We start from the raw sequence: 11,995 nt of genomic DNA, 5'->3' as shown, positions 1-11,995 counted from the left end.
GGGGGCACTGACTGTAGCAGTGCCTGCATGGGATCTTCATTATCTCCCCAATAGTTTGCCCCCATGTAAATAACAGGGAGGGAACACAGCCCCAACCATCAAAAGAAAATTGGATTAAAGATTTACTAGGCATGGCCCCGCCCATCAAAACAAGACCCAGTTTTCCCCTTAGTCAGTCTCTCCCTTCAGGAAGCTTCCATAATCCTCTTATCCTTCTCCATTAGAGGGCAAACAGACTGAAAACAGACAGTCACAGAAAACTAACCAGTCTAATTACATGGACCACAGCCTTGTCTAAATCAATGAAACTATGAGTCATGCCATGTAGGGCCACCCAAAATGGACGGGTCATGATAGAGAGTTATGACAAAACATGGTCCACTGGAGAAGGGAATGGAAAACCACTTCAGTATTCTTTTCTTGAGAATCCCATGAACAGAATGAAAAGGCAATAAGATAGGACCCTAAAAGATGAACTCCCCAGGTCAGTAGGTGCCCAATATGCTACTGGAGATCAGTGGAGAACTAACTCCGGAAAGAGTGAAGAGACGAAGCCAAAACAAAAACAACAACCAGTTGTGCAGGTGACTGTGATGAGAGCAAAGTCCAGTGCTCTAGAGAGCAATACTGCATTGGAACCTGGAATATGTTAGGTCCATGAATCAAGGCAAATTGGAAGTGGTCAAACAGGAGATGGCAAGAGTCAATGTCGACATTTTAGGAATCAGCAAACTAAAATGGACTGGAATGGATGAATTTAACTGAGATGACCATTATATCTACTACTGTGGGCAAGAATCCCTTAGAAGAAATGGAGTGGCCACCATACTCAACAAGAGTCCGAAATACAGTACTTGGATGCAATCTCAAAAATGACAGAATGATCTCGGTTCATTTCCAAGGCAAACCATTCAAAACAGTAATCCAAGTCTATGAATGCCATGGCCAGTAACGCTGAAGAAGCTGAAGTTGAACGGTTGTATGAAGACCTACAAGACCTTCTAGAACTAACACCCAAAAAAGATGTCCTTTTCATTATAGAGGACTGGAATGCAAAAGGAGGAAATAAAGAAATACCTGGAGTAATGTGCAAATCTGGCCTTGGAGTACAGAATGAAACAGGGCAAAGGCTAACAGAGTTTTGCCAAGAGAACACACTGGTCAAAGCAAACACCCTCTTCCAACAATACAAGAGAAGACTCTACACATGGACATCACCAGGTGGTCAATACCGATTGATTATATTCTTTGCAGTCAAAGATGGAGAAGTTCCATACAGTCACCAAAAACAAGACTGGGAGCTGACCGTGGCTCAGAACATAAACTCCTTATTGGAAAATTCAGACTTAAATTGAAGAAAGTAGGCAAAACCACTAGACCATTCACGTATGAAAAGAGAGAAAGAAAGAAAGTGAAGTCACTCAGTCGTGTCTGACTCTTTGCGACACCATGGACTGCCTTCCTTTTCTAGGCAAGAATACTGGAGCAGGTTGCCATTTCCTTCTCCAGGAGATCTTCCCAACACAGGGATTGAACTCGGGTCTCCTGCATTGTAGGCAGATGCTTTACCATCTGAGCCATGCAGACCTAAATAAAATCCCTTATGACAATACAGTGGAAGAGACAAATAGATTCAAGGGATTAGATCTGATAGAGTGCCTGAAGAACTACAGACAGAGGTTCATGACATTGTACAGGAGGCAGTGATCAAGACCATCCCCGAGAAAAAGAAATGCAAAAAGGAAAAATGGTTGTCTGAGGAGCCCTTACAAATAGCTATGAAAAGAAGAGAAGTGAAAGGTGAAGGAGAAAAGGAAAGATATACCCATTTGAATGCAGAGTTCCAAAGAATAGCATGGAGAGATAAGAAAGCCTTCTTCTGTGATCAGTGCAAAGAAATAGAAGAAAACAATAGAATGGGATTAGAGATCTCTTCAAGAAAATTAGAGATACCAAGGGAAATTTTCATGCAAAGATGGGCATAATAAAGGACAGGAATGGTACGGACCTAATAGAAGTTGAATATATTAAGAAGAGGTGGCAAGAATACACGGAAGAACTATACAAAAAAGATCTTCATGACCCAGATAATCATGATGGTGTGATCACTCACCTAGTGTCAAACATCCTGGAATGTGAAGTCAAGTGGGCCTTAGGAAGCATCACTATGAACAAAGCTAATGGAGGTGAGAGAATTCCAGTTGACCTATTTCAAATCCTGAAATATGATGCTGGGAAAGTGCTGCTCTCAATATGTCAGCAAATTTGGAAAACTCAGCGGTGGCCACAGGAGTGGAAAATGTCAGTTTTCATTCCAAGAAAGGCAATGCCAAAGAATGCTCAGGCTACCGCACAAATGCACTCATCTCACATGCTAGTAAAGTAATGCTCAAAATTCTCCAGTACATGAACAGTGAACTTCCAGATATTTAAGCTGGATTTAGAAAAGACAGAGGAACCAGAGGTCAAATTGCCATCATCCGCTGGATCATCGAAAAATCAAGAGAGTTCCAGAAAAACATCTATTTCTGCTTTATTGATGATGCCAAAGCCTTTGACTGTGTGCATTACAATAAACTGTGCCATCTCTGAAATAGATGGCAATACAAGACCACCTGACCTGCCTCTTGAGAAATCTGTATGCAAATCAAGAAGCAACAGTTAGAACTGGACATGGAACAACAGACTGGTTCCAAATCGGGAAAGGAGTACGTCAAGGCTGTGTATTTGTCACCCTGCTTATTTAACTTATATGCAGAGTACATCATGAGAAATGCTGGGCTGGATGAAGCAAAAGCTGAAATCGAGATTGCCAGGAGAAATATCAATAACCTCAGATATGCAGATGACACCACCCTTATGGCAGAAAGTGAAGAAGAACTAAAGAACCTCCTGATGAAAGTGAAAGAGGAGAATGAAAAAGTTGGCTTACTCAGCATTCAGAAAACTAAGATCATGTCATCTGGTCTCATTATTTCATGGCAAATAGATGGGGAATCAGTGGAAACAGTAACAGATTTTATTTTTTGTGTGTGTCCCAAATTACTGCAGATGGTGATTGCAGCCATGAAATTAAAAGATGCTTGCTTCTTGGACACAAAGTTATGACCAACCTAGACAGCTTATTAAAAAGCGAGACATTACTTTGCCAACAAAGGTCTGTCTAGCCAAAGCTATGGTTTTTCCTGCAGTCATGTATGGATGTGAGAGTTGGACTATAAAGAAAGCTGAGCACCAAAGAACTGATGCTTTTAAACTGTGCTGTTGGAGAAGACTGTTGAGAGTCTTTTGGACTACAAGGAGATCCAACCAGTTCATCCTAAAGGAAATAAGTCTTGAATATTCACTGGAAGGACTGATGCTGAAGCTTCAATATTGTGGCCACCTGATACGAAGAACTGACTCATTGGAAAAGACCCCAATGCTGGGAAAGATTAAAGGCAGAAGGAGAAGGGGACGACAGAGGATGAAATGTTTTTACTGCATCACCAACTCAATGGACATGAGTTTGAATAAACTCTGGGAGTTGGCGATGGACAGGGAGGCCTGGCATGCTGCAGTCCATGGGGCAGCAAAGAGTGGGACAGGACTGAGCAACTGAGCTGAAATCAATTAACATATTACTTGATGTTCCAAAAGGGAATAGATGAATGCTTTCTTATTTAATGACTTTCCGGGGATTATTTGAATAATTGGAATGCTATCTTTTGCCTTTCCCTCTTCACTTCCCTGCAAATTTCTTCTCATAGTTTAATATCACATCACTGAATTAACTATTTTTCTGTGGCTTAGATATGTTCTAGTCTCATATCAGTGACTGTATTTTCACCTAGACTAAGCAAGGTTGAATGCTCAATAAAATTAATGTCATTTCACATTTATGATATTCTAGTCCACTGTGCATATTTAAAAACCATGTCTTTTTTATTAATGGAATTCCTGAACCATGGACTGAAAAAAAATAAAGACTAGGCTTCCTCTGAAATTGGCTCCTGCTCTATTGCTTCTCGTTTTGAATTATATTTCAGTAATCAAGAAACAAACAAATTGAACTTACACAGTATTTTATAACAATAAAAAGTAATACTTATTTAATATTTAATTTACCTGACATTCTATATAGCAATGTTCTACTTGAACATTAAAATTTACATTTCATAAAATATGAAATAACACTGGCCTAAAACTCATAATAATTCTGTGTAGAATTTACACAGCCTGCTTTTGGATATGGGTAAATTTTTCTTTCAATTCAAGTTCTATTCCTGATTAATTAAAATCACAAACCTGAATTGGTGTTTTTTGTATACTCAAGTCTAGAATAGTAGCTTTCCCATCTCTATGTTTCAAGATTTTTAGAAAACAAAATATGTAGAGAGTACTATACCTTTCTAAAAAATGGCACAATGTAAAATGTAAGGCATGTTGCCCTGAGCAGTGCCATTTAAATTTCTGAAATCATTCCCTCCTTCCTAATTTAAGAGGAATAATGGGTTCTCTTTCCAGAAAAAAGCCTGCACACAGAATTTTGCATTCAATTTTAGGGTATTCTCTAGTGACTTTCCTAGGGGCTTCCAAAAAGACCTCTAAAGTACAAAACACTAGTTGGAAGGACTGTTTCTTTGCCTTTACTAGGTACTGTTTATAGCATGCTATAAAAGATTTAAAGTAGTTTATTTACCTTACAATTCACGTTAATAATTTAACAGAGCCTGCTTGAATAGTGGAGTAATAATACACTCATGGAGCTACAAATTAGTTAATTTATTTGGTAGTTGTCTCACTGTGGAGCTAGAATTAGACCTGGCAAATAGCTCCTTAAATATGGTTTAGCAGGTGCTGTTATTCACTTAACAAATATTTATGGCGCTTCTACTATGTACTTGGAATTGTGCTAGGCAATGAAGTAAAAAAACTTGTAAAACACACACACACACTCACATTAAGGATATGAAAACTTACATTGGGGTTATGAAGACAAGAGCAATAATACTAGAAGATAGGTATTATCATAGGGTAAGTAAAGATGTCTAATACAGTAAATAAGAAGGGCATCTGGAAGAGCAAATGAAGGCTTTCCAAATAAAATAAGGAACAGGTGAGTTCTGAAGGATGAATAGGAGTGAGCCCATACCTCTGACACATTTGCATAGAAGTCAGCCTTCTATGAGAACTGTTACAAAAACGGCTGTCGTTCATTTCCTGCTCCCTGGAGTTAATATCTTCCAGTGATACGTACAGACTCTGTGTATTTATCTATGTATCTCAAAATTAACACATTTAATTTGCATTTCAAAGAGTTTGAATTTAGGTATTATCTTTTGATATCCTACTGATGAAGATTTTGTTCTCTTTAATCGCTTTATCTTCCAATCCTTTGCTCCTGGCCTTAGCACAAACCTATGCACAGGTACACACATCCTCCCATGCCATACCTCATCTTCCCATTTTGTCAGTATTTCTATTATGCTTACATTATTTTGACCATGTAAATACAGTTATGTTGAGGGAGGAAAGGAACAGGCCGAGCTGACTCCATCTTGAAAAAGAGGAAAACTCCCCTTGCACTTTCAGTGAGCTTTGGACTATGAGCCCAGTAGCCACAGGGATAACATACCTACAGCTAAACTGGCCTCCCAGACTGATAAACACCAGATTCCATACCAAGATTTTCCATCGCCAAAAAGAATGTAATCCCCTATGTAGTCAATCACCTCTGTAATCTTTATGGCACCCACTGGTGTAGGCTACAATATATAATCAGCTGACCCTTCTGATTATGAATCATGGCTGTAACCTGATTGTATCTCCCTTTAACACTTTCCAGGATAGCTTTAAGGAATTTGGGGATGTGAGCTTGAGCAGTATACTTAAGATATAAAAGATTTTCACAAAAGTCAGTTGGGGTCCTTGGCTAAGAGGAGACTCTGCCTTGGGCCCGCCAGTGTAATAAACTGCACTCCACTATCTGCATTGTGAACTTCCAGATATTCAAGCTGGTTTTAGAAAAGGCAGAGGAACCAGAGATCAAATTGCCAACATCCGATGGATTATCAAAAAAGCAACAGAGTTCCAGAAAAACATCTATTTCTGCTTTATTGACTGTCCTAAAGCCTTTGACTGTGTGGATCACAATAAACTGTGGAAAATTCTGAAAGAGATGGGAATACAAGACAACCTGATCTGCCTCTTGAGAAACCTGTATGCAGATCAGGAAGCAACAGTTAGAACTGGACATGGAACAGACTGGTTCCAAATAGGAAAAGGAGTACATCAAGGCTGTGTATTGTCACCCTGCTTATTTAACTTACATGCAGAGTACATCATGAGAAACGCTGGGTTGGAGGAAGCACAAGCTGGAATCAAGATTGCCAGGAGAAATATCAATAACCTCATATATGGAGATGACAGCACACTTATGGCAGAAAGTGAAGAAGAACTAAAGAGCCTCTTGATGAAAATGAAAGAGGAGAGTGAAAAAGTTGGCTTAAAGATCAACATTCAGAAACTAAGATCATGTCATCTTGTTCCATCACTTCACGGCAAATAGATGGGGAAACAGTGGAAACAGTGGAAACAGTGGCTCACTTTATTTTTCTGGGCTCCAAAATCACTGCAGATGGTGATTGCAGCCATGAAATTAAAAGACGCTTACTCCTTGGAAGGAAAGTTATGACCAACCTAGACAGCATATTCAAAAGCAGAGACATTACTTTGCCAACAAACGTCTGTCTAGTCAAGGCTATGGTTTTTCTGGTGGTCATGTATGGATGTGAGAGTCAGACTGTGAAGAAAGCTGAGTGCCGAAGAACTGATGCTTTTGAACTGTGGTGCTCGAGAAGACTCTTGATAGTTCCTTGGACTGCAAGGAGATCCAACCAGTCCATCCTAAAGCAGATCAGTCCTGGGTGTTCACTGGAAGGACTGATACTGAAGCTGAAACTCCAATACTTTGGCCACCTGATGTGAAGAGCTGACTCATTGGAAAAGACCCTGATGCTGGGAAAGATTGAGGGAGGGCAGGAGGAGAAGGGGATGACAGAGGATGAGATGGCTGGATGGCATCACCGACTCGATGGACATGGGTTTGGATGGACTCTGGGAGTTGGTGATGGACCGGGAAGCCTGGCGTGCTGCAATTCATGGGGTCGCAAAGAGTCAGACACAACTGAGTGACTGAACTGAACTGAACTGATCTGCATTGTCCTTTTGAGTGAGTTTGTTTCCCGGAACGGGTGGCTACAACAATGTACCAAGATACAATGGCCTAATCTTTGCTACCCATTTTGCATCAATATTTGTCTGATTTGTATGTTGTTCTCCCTGTATTTAGTATTTTGTCATCTCTAAATGCTACCATAGATATGTAAGTTTCCTCTGAAGATGTTCAACACATTATTCTATCAATGTTCATCTGTCTTTGAGCTATCTGACCTACTCCAATTTGTATCGGTGGCTCTCTAGGTCTGTAGTCCAGTTGTCACGTTGGAACTGCCCTTCACCAACAACTTGGGATTTCAGTTGAATGAGAAATTATCATCTAGGAAACCATTCTAGATTTGATTTTCTTTTATGGCCTAATTTCCCTAGGATACATTTTCCAATGTCTTCCTTGGAAAGGGTACAGAGGAGGCAATATTTTGAGACTTTTGATATAAAATTGAGAGGGTAACAGGCAGGAAGGCTAGAGGTCTCCATACAGAGGAAATAGGCTGCAAATGTCAGACATTTTTTAATCTCTCTCTTTAGCAGCAGGAGGAAACAAACAAATGTTAAAGGGTTTTTCCCCTTCTCTATACAAATTTAAAAAGAGGTTTCCCTTAAAATTCTGTGTTGCCATGATGACACCTGGCTCCACCAGATCTTAACTTTTCTCAAACCTTGAGCTAAACAATGCGTTTTTCTTATGGAAATATTTGTCTTAAGCTATGTTAAGGAAGGGAAGGGAAAGTCACTCAGTCAACTGTCCGACTCTTTGTGACCCCATGGAGTAGGCTACAGTCCATGGGATTTTCCAGGCAAGAATACTGGAGTGGGTTGCCATTTCCTTCTCCAGGGGATCTTCCCAACCCAGGGATCGAACCCAGGTCTCCCGCATTGTAGGCAGACGCTTTACCCACTGAGCCACCAGGGAACTATGTACTTGCCCTAGACTGTATCTTCAAGTCAGTTCCACCTAAGATTCAGAACTGACTTGACAAACCAGTATGTTTACTCATACATTGTTCTCCTAATCTATGTTAATGAAACTCCGTATTTACTTGGAAACCTGCCTTTCTTCAAGATTCATGTCAACTGCTTTATGGCCTGGGATAACTCAGCTGGTGCTAATGTTATCTCAAAATGCATGTTGTGGGTGAAGGGCCTGGTGCCACTCAGTTTTGAGTTTTGAGACATCTCCTTTCTATAATTAACAGCTTGCTAGTAGCTATGTAACATTCAGCTAAAGACTAGCTGGGAGGCACACTCTCTGCTTCCTTCTGATGTCTATGTCAGAAGCTTTCTCTATCTCTTTTATACTTTAAAGAAAAAATTATTACACAAAAGCTCTGAGCGATCAAGCCTCATCTCTGGCTCTGGATTGAATTCTTCTCCGGAGGCCAAGAATCCCGGCATCTTCGTGGTTTAGCAATGACCTTTCACCTTGGAGGATCATCTGGGATTCTTCAGGACAAGGTAAGGATGCTTGGAGCTCTAGTTCTTTGTTCTTCTAGCAAACACGTTTTCTGCTGTACTTTAATAACTCTAAAGTGTGCTTGTGTGAATGAATGATATGCCCTGGGCAAAGCAAGTGAGGAGCCCGCTCTGCTGTTTTGAATGAGATGCCTCATAATTACTGAAGGCAGCCTCAAAAAGGGGCGCCTCGTTGGAGGTTTATACCGACCTGCCAATGCCAAGGACATCCAACCTCCCTGTGAGGGGAGCAACCAGAAATGGGCAAAGCGTGTGGACCGAACACTCCTTTCTCGGTCAAGCTTTCTGGTCTCTTTGACAATTTCATAACTTCTTGGGAATTAGAACTACTAACCTCATCTGTCGGATCATAGATTTTCAAGGGATTTGCTGTCCATGATGTTACTGTGTACTATCACTTACATCCCAAACTTGGATTGGTAGTCCGGAAGTGCCCAGCCTTGCTAAGAATCCAAATTCAGAAGCTAAATGGAGCTCAAGCTCCAAGAGCATCTCTCAGGTTAAAGGTTACTCAGATAGGAAGTACAGCAGGCTTCTTCCTTTGGTAACACTAGCTCTTAGTGGGACCAGAGGAGGCTCTCCAGTAACTTCTGTCCCAACTACTCAGATATTCTTTCTGTGGAATCTGTGGGAATGAACTGAAGGACTGGGCCTAATAACTCAAGGAAAAAAATCACATTTTCCTGACTGGCCAGCCCTTCACCATCTCTTTTGCTATCACTTATACTCGTGTGGTGACGCTTGGAAAGAACCTTGCGGTTTTATGTTTGTATCGGTCTTATTGTGGTAAGGAATATACTCAGGGTCACACACTGGCACTCAGGTGACAAATGTTTTCCCCAGTGATCTTAGCTTGGGAGGCATTCTGGAAAGTTACTTTGATTGCACCTTGTGTGACATCAGAGGCAAGCAAGTTTTTAACGGTGAGAAACTGGACATTAGTCTGGGACGCCATCAGGTCTACCCCTGGTGCATCTCAACCCCATCTTGGTTGTAGATCCGGGAATTTCCCTGGGAATAGAGAAGTGGGCCAGTCTGTTACTACAAGCTCAAGGAGAGACATGAAACTGAAATGTGCTAGCAAGTGGGAAAATGATATGCAAAATGTCATCCTCATTTGGCTCTTATTTTACTGCTGCAGAGAGCTAAAGTTTGTGACCTGCTCCCCTCTACCCCATTCCACCCCACTTTAGCCACTTACTAAAAAGGGAAATTGCCCCTTTTCAGAGAGTTAGTGAGGAGGGGCTATTGTTCTGCCTAGCACAGTGCCTAACTTCAAATCCAAGTTTGCATGCTCAGTCACTTCAGTCGTATATGATTCTTTGCGACACCATGAACTGTAGTTCCCCAGGCTGGTCAGTTCATGAGATTCTCCAAGCAAGAATACTGGAGTGGGTTATCATTTCTTTCTTTAGTTACTTTAATAAGCCTAACAGTCTTCTGTCATTTCAACTAAAATATGTAATTTTAAATTCTGAAACATTTAAAAAAATAGTAGACCTGTACCTATTATTTAAATGGGTAACAAAATTTGTCATCTTTATTCAGCTCCTCACTTTTCTCTTTTAAAGGAATAACATATAAAGTCTCTCCACTATCACCCCTTCTTGCCTCCTGAGAAGTAATCATTATCCTGAAGTTGGTGTGTTTCTTTTATGCTGGAATGTAAACATAAGCACCATGTTACTGTTTTGTGTATTTTAAAAATTTAATTAAGTAGTAGACTGTTCCCTGGGTTGGGAAGATCCCCTGGAGGACACGGCAACCCACTCCAGCATTCTTGCCTGGAGAATTCCTACGGACAGAGGAGCCTGGTGGGGTAGTCCACCAGGTCGCAAGATTTGGACACAACTGAGAGACTAAGCAGAGCCCAGCACAGCACACAGTAGACTTGTCAGACGTTTTGCAATTTACCTTTTTCACATAATTTGAGCAGTCATGTTGATACATGTACATGTAGTTCATTCAACTCCTACTGTATAACAGTCTATTTTGGTTTAGAGGTGTTTTGGATTTTTCTTTTTCAGTGAAGCATGAGATGGGATCCTCCCCTTGGGAGAGTAGGAAGGGGTAGTACGAGGCGAAGGGAGCAGTGTGAGGGAGAATCAGACTGGAGATATGAACTCACTTGAGAAATACAATAACGCTGCTGGGTCCACTTGGGGTTTCTGGATATGAACGTGGAATTAAGCCTGTCCATTGACGTGATCTTCTCCAGCTAAGTCTAACTACTCTGATGTAGCAAAAGGCAGACAGGTATTTGAATTCAACGAGATGGAGTTTAGGCAAGTGAGAACCGTAGACAGGGAATCAATACTGTTTAAGGTTTTACTGGAGAGTAGTTATGATGGTTCACAGCATCAGAGTAAGGATGGAGGTGAATACAGAAGGGGGATAGTGTTGGTTTCCTATTGCTACCTGTAACAGTTAATGTGTCAACCTGGCTGAGCCACAGAGTGCTGAGATATTTGGTTAAATGTTATTCTGGGTCAATCTGTGTTTCTGAGTGAGATTAACATTTGAATGAGTAGACAGACTAAAGTAGATTGCCCTCCCCAATATAGGTAGGCCTCATTCCCTGGTGGTTCAGACTGTAAAGAATCTGCCTGCAACGCGGGAGACCTGGGTTCGATCCTTCATGGAAAAGGTTGGTTGCAATGCAAGATGTTCCAAAAACTATGCTAAAGAATAGAAGCTGGTGGTCAGAATGAAGAGCTTGAAGTTGACAATTGTCAAAGCAGATTCAAGTACTGGAAATGACAAAGGTCTACAACTTACCATGGAAATGAGGTGGCTGAGAAGGAATGGAGGAAAAGTTCACTGGAAATAAGGTGGTCAAGCAACCAAAAAAACAGAGGGTGGTGAATAGGTTAAAAGTGATAAATGAAACAGACCATTCCTTGAAGAAAGTTTCTCTAACACAAATGCATCTTGGTCAATATCTCCACCCTCACCCTTCTCTATAGCTGTTTCCCTGACAGCTGTTTTAACCCACTCACCTCATCCACAGAAAAACAAAATAGTGTAATCTAAAAAAGAAAAAAAGCATGTACTTGAACACCAAATTAGTTGACAGAACTGTTCAATTTAGCTAGTAATAGTAAAATTAATCTGCACATCAATATTCCAACTCTTGATGGATGACATTTTTTTCAAGATCAAAAGTATGCAGAAAAATTTCCTGCTTGATGTTTAGATCAATGCCATGTATTATTTATGATGAAATCTTTTTAAATTTGACTTACCAATCACCCTGAAGTGTAGGCATGAAGATACACAGCTTAGACTTAATATCCTTTCT

The sequence above is a fragment of the Capricornis sumatraensis genome, chromosome 5 (genome assembly GCF_032405125.1).
Source record: "Capricornis sumatraensis isolate serow.1 chromosome 5, serow.2, whole genome shotgun sequence".
Lineage (NCBI taxonomy): Eukaryota > Metazoa > Chordata > Mammalia > Artiodactyla > Bovidae > Capricornis > Capricornis sumatraensis.
Note: the sequence above shows the minus strand (reverse complement) of the source record.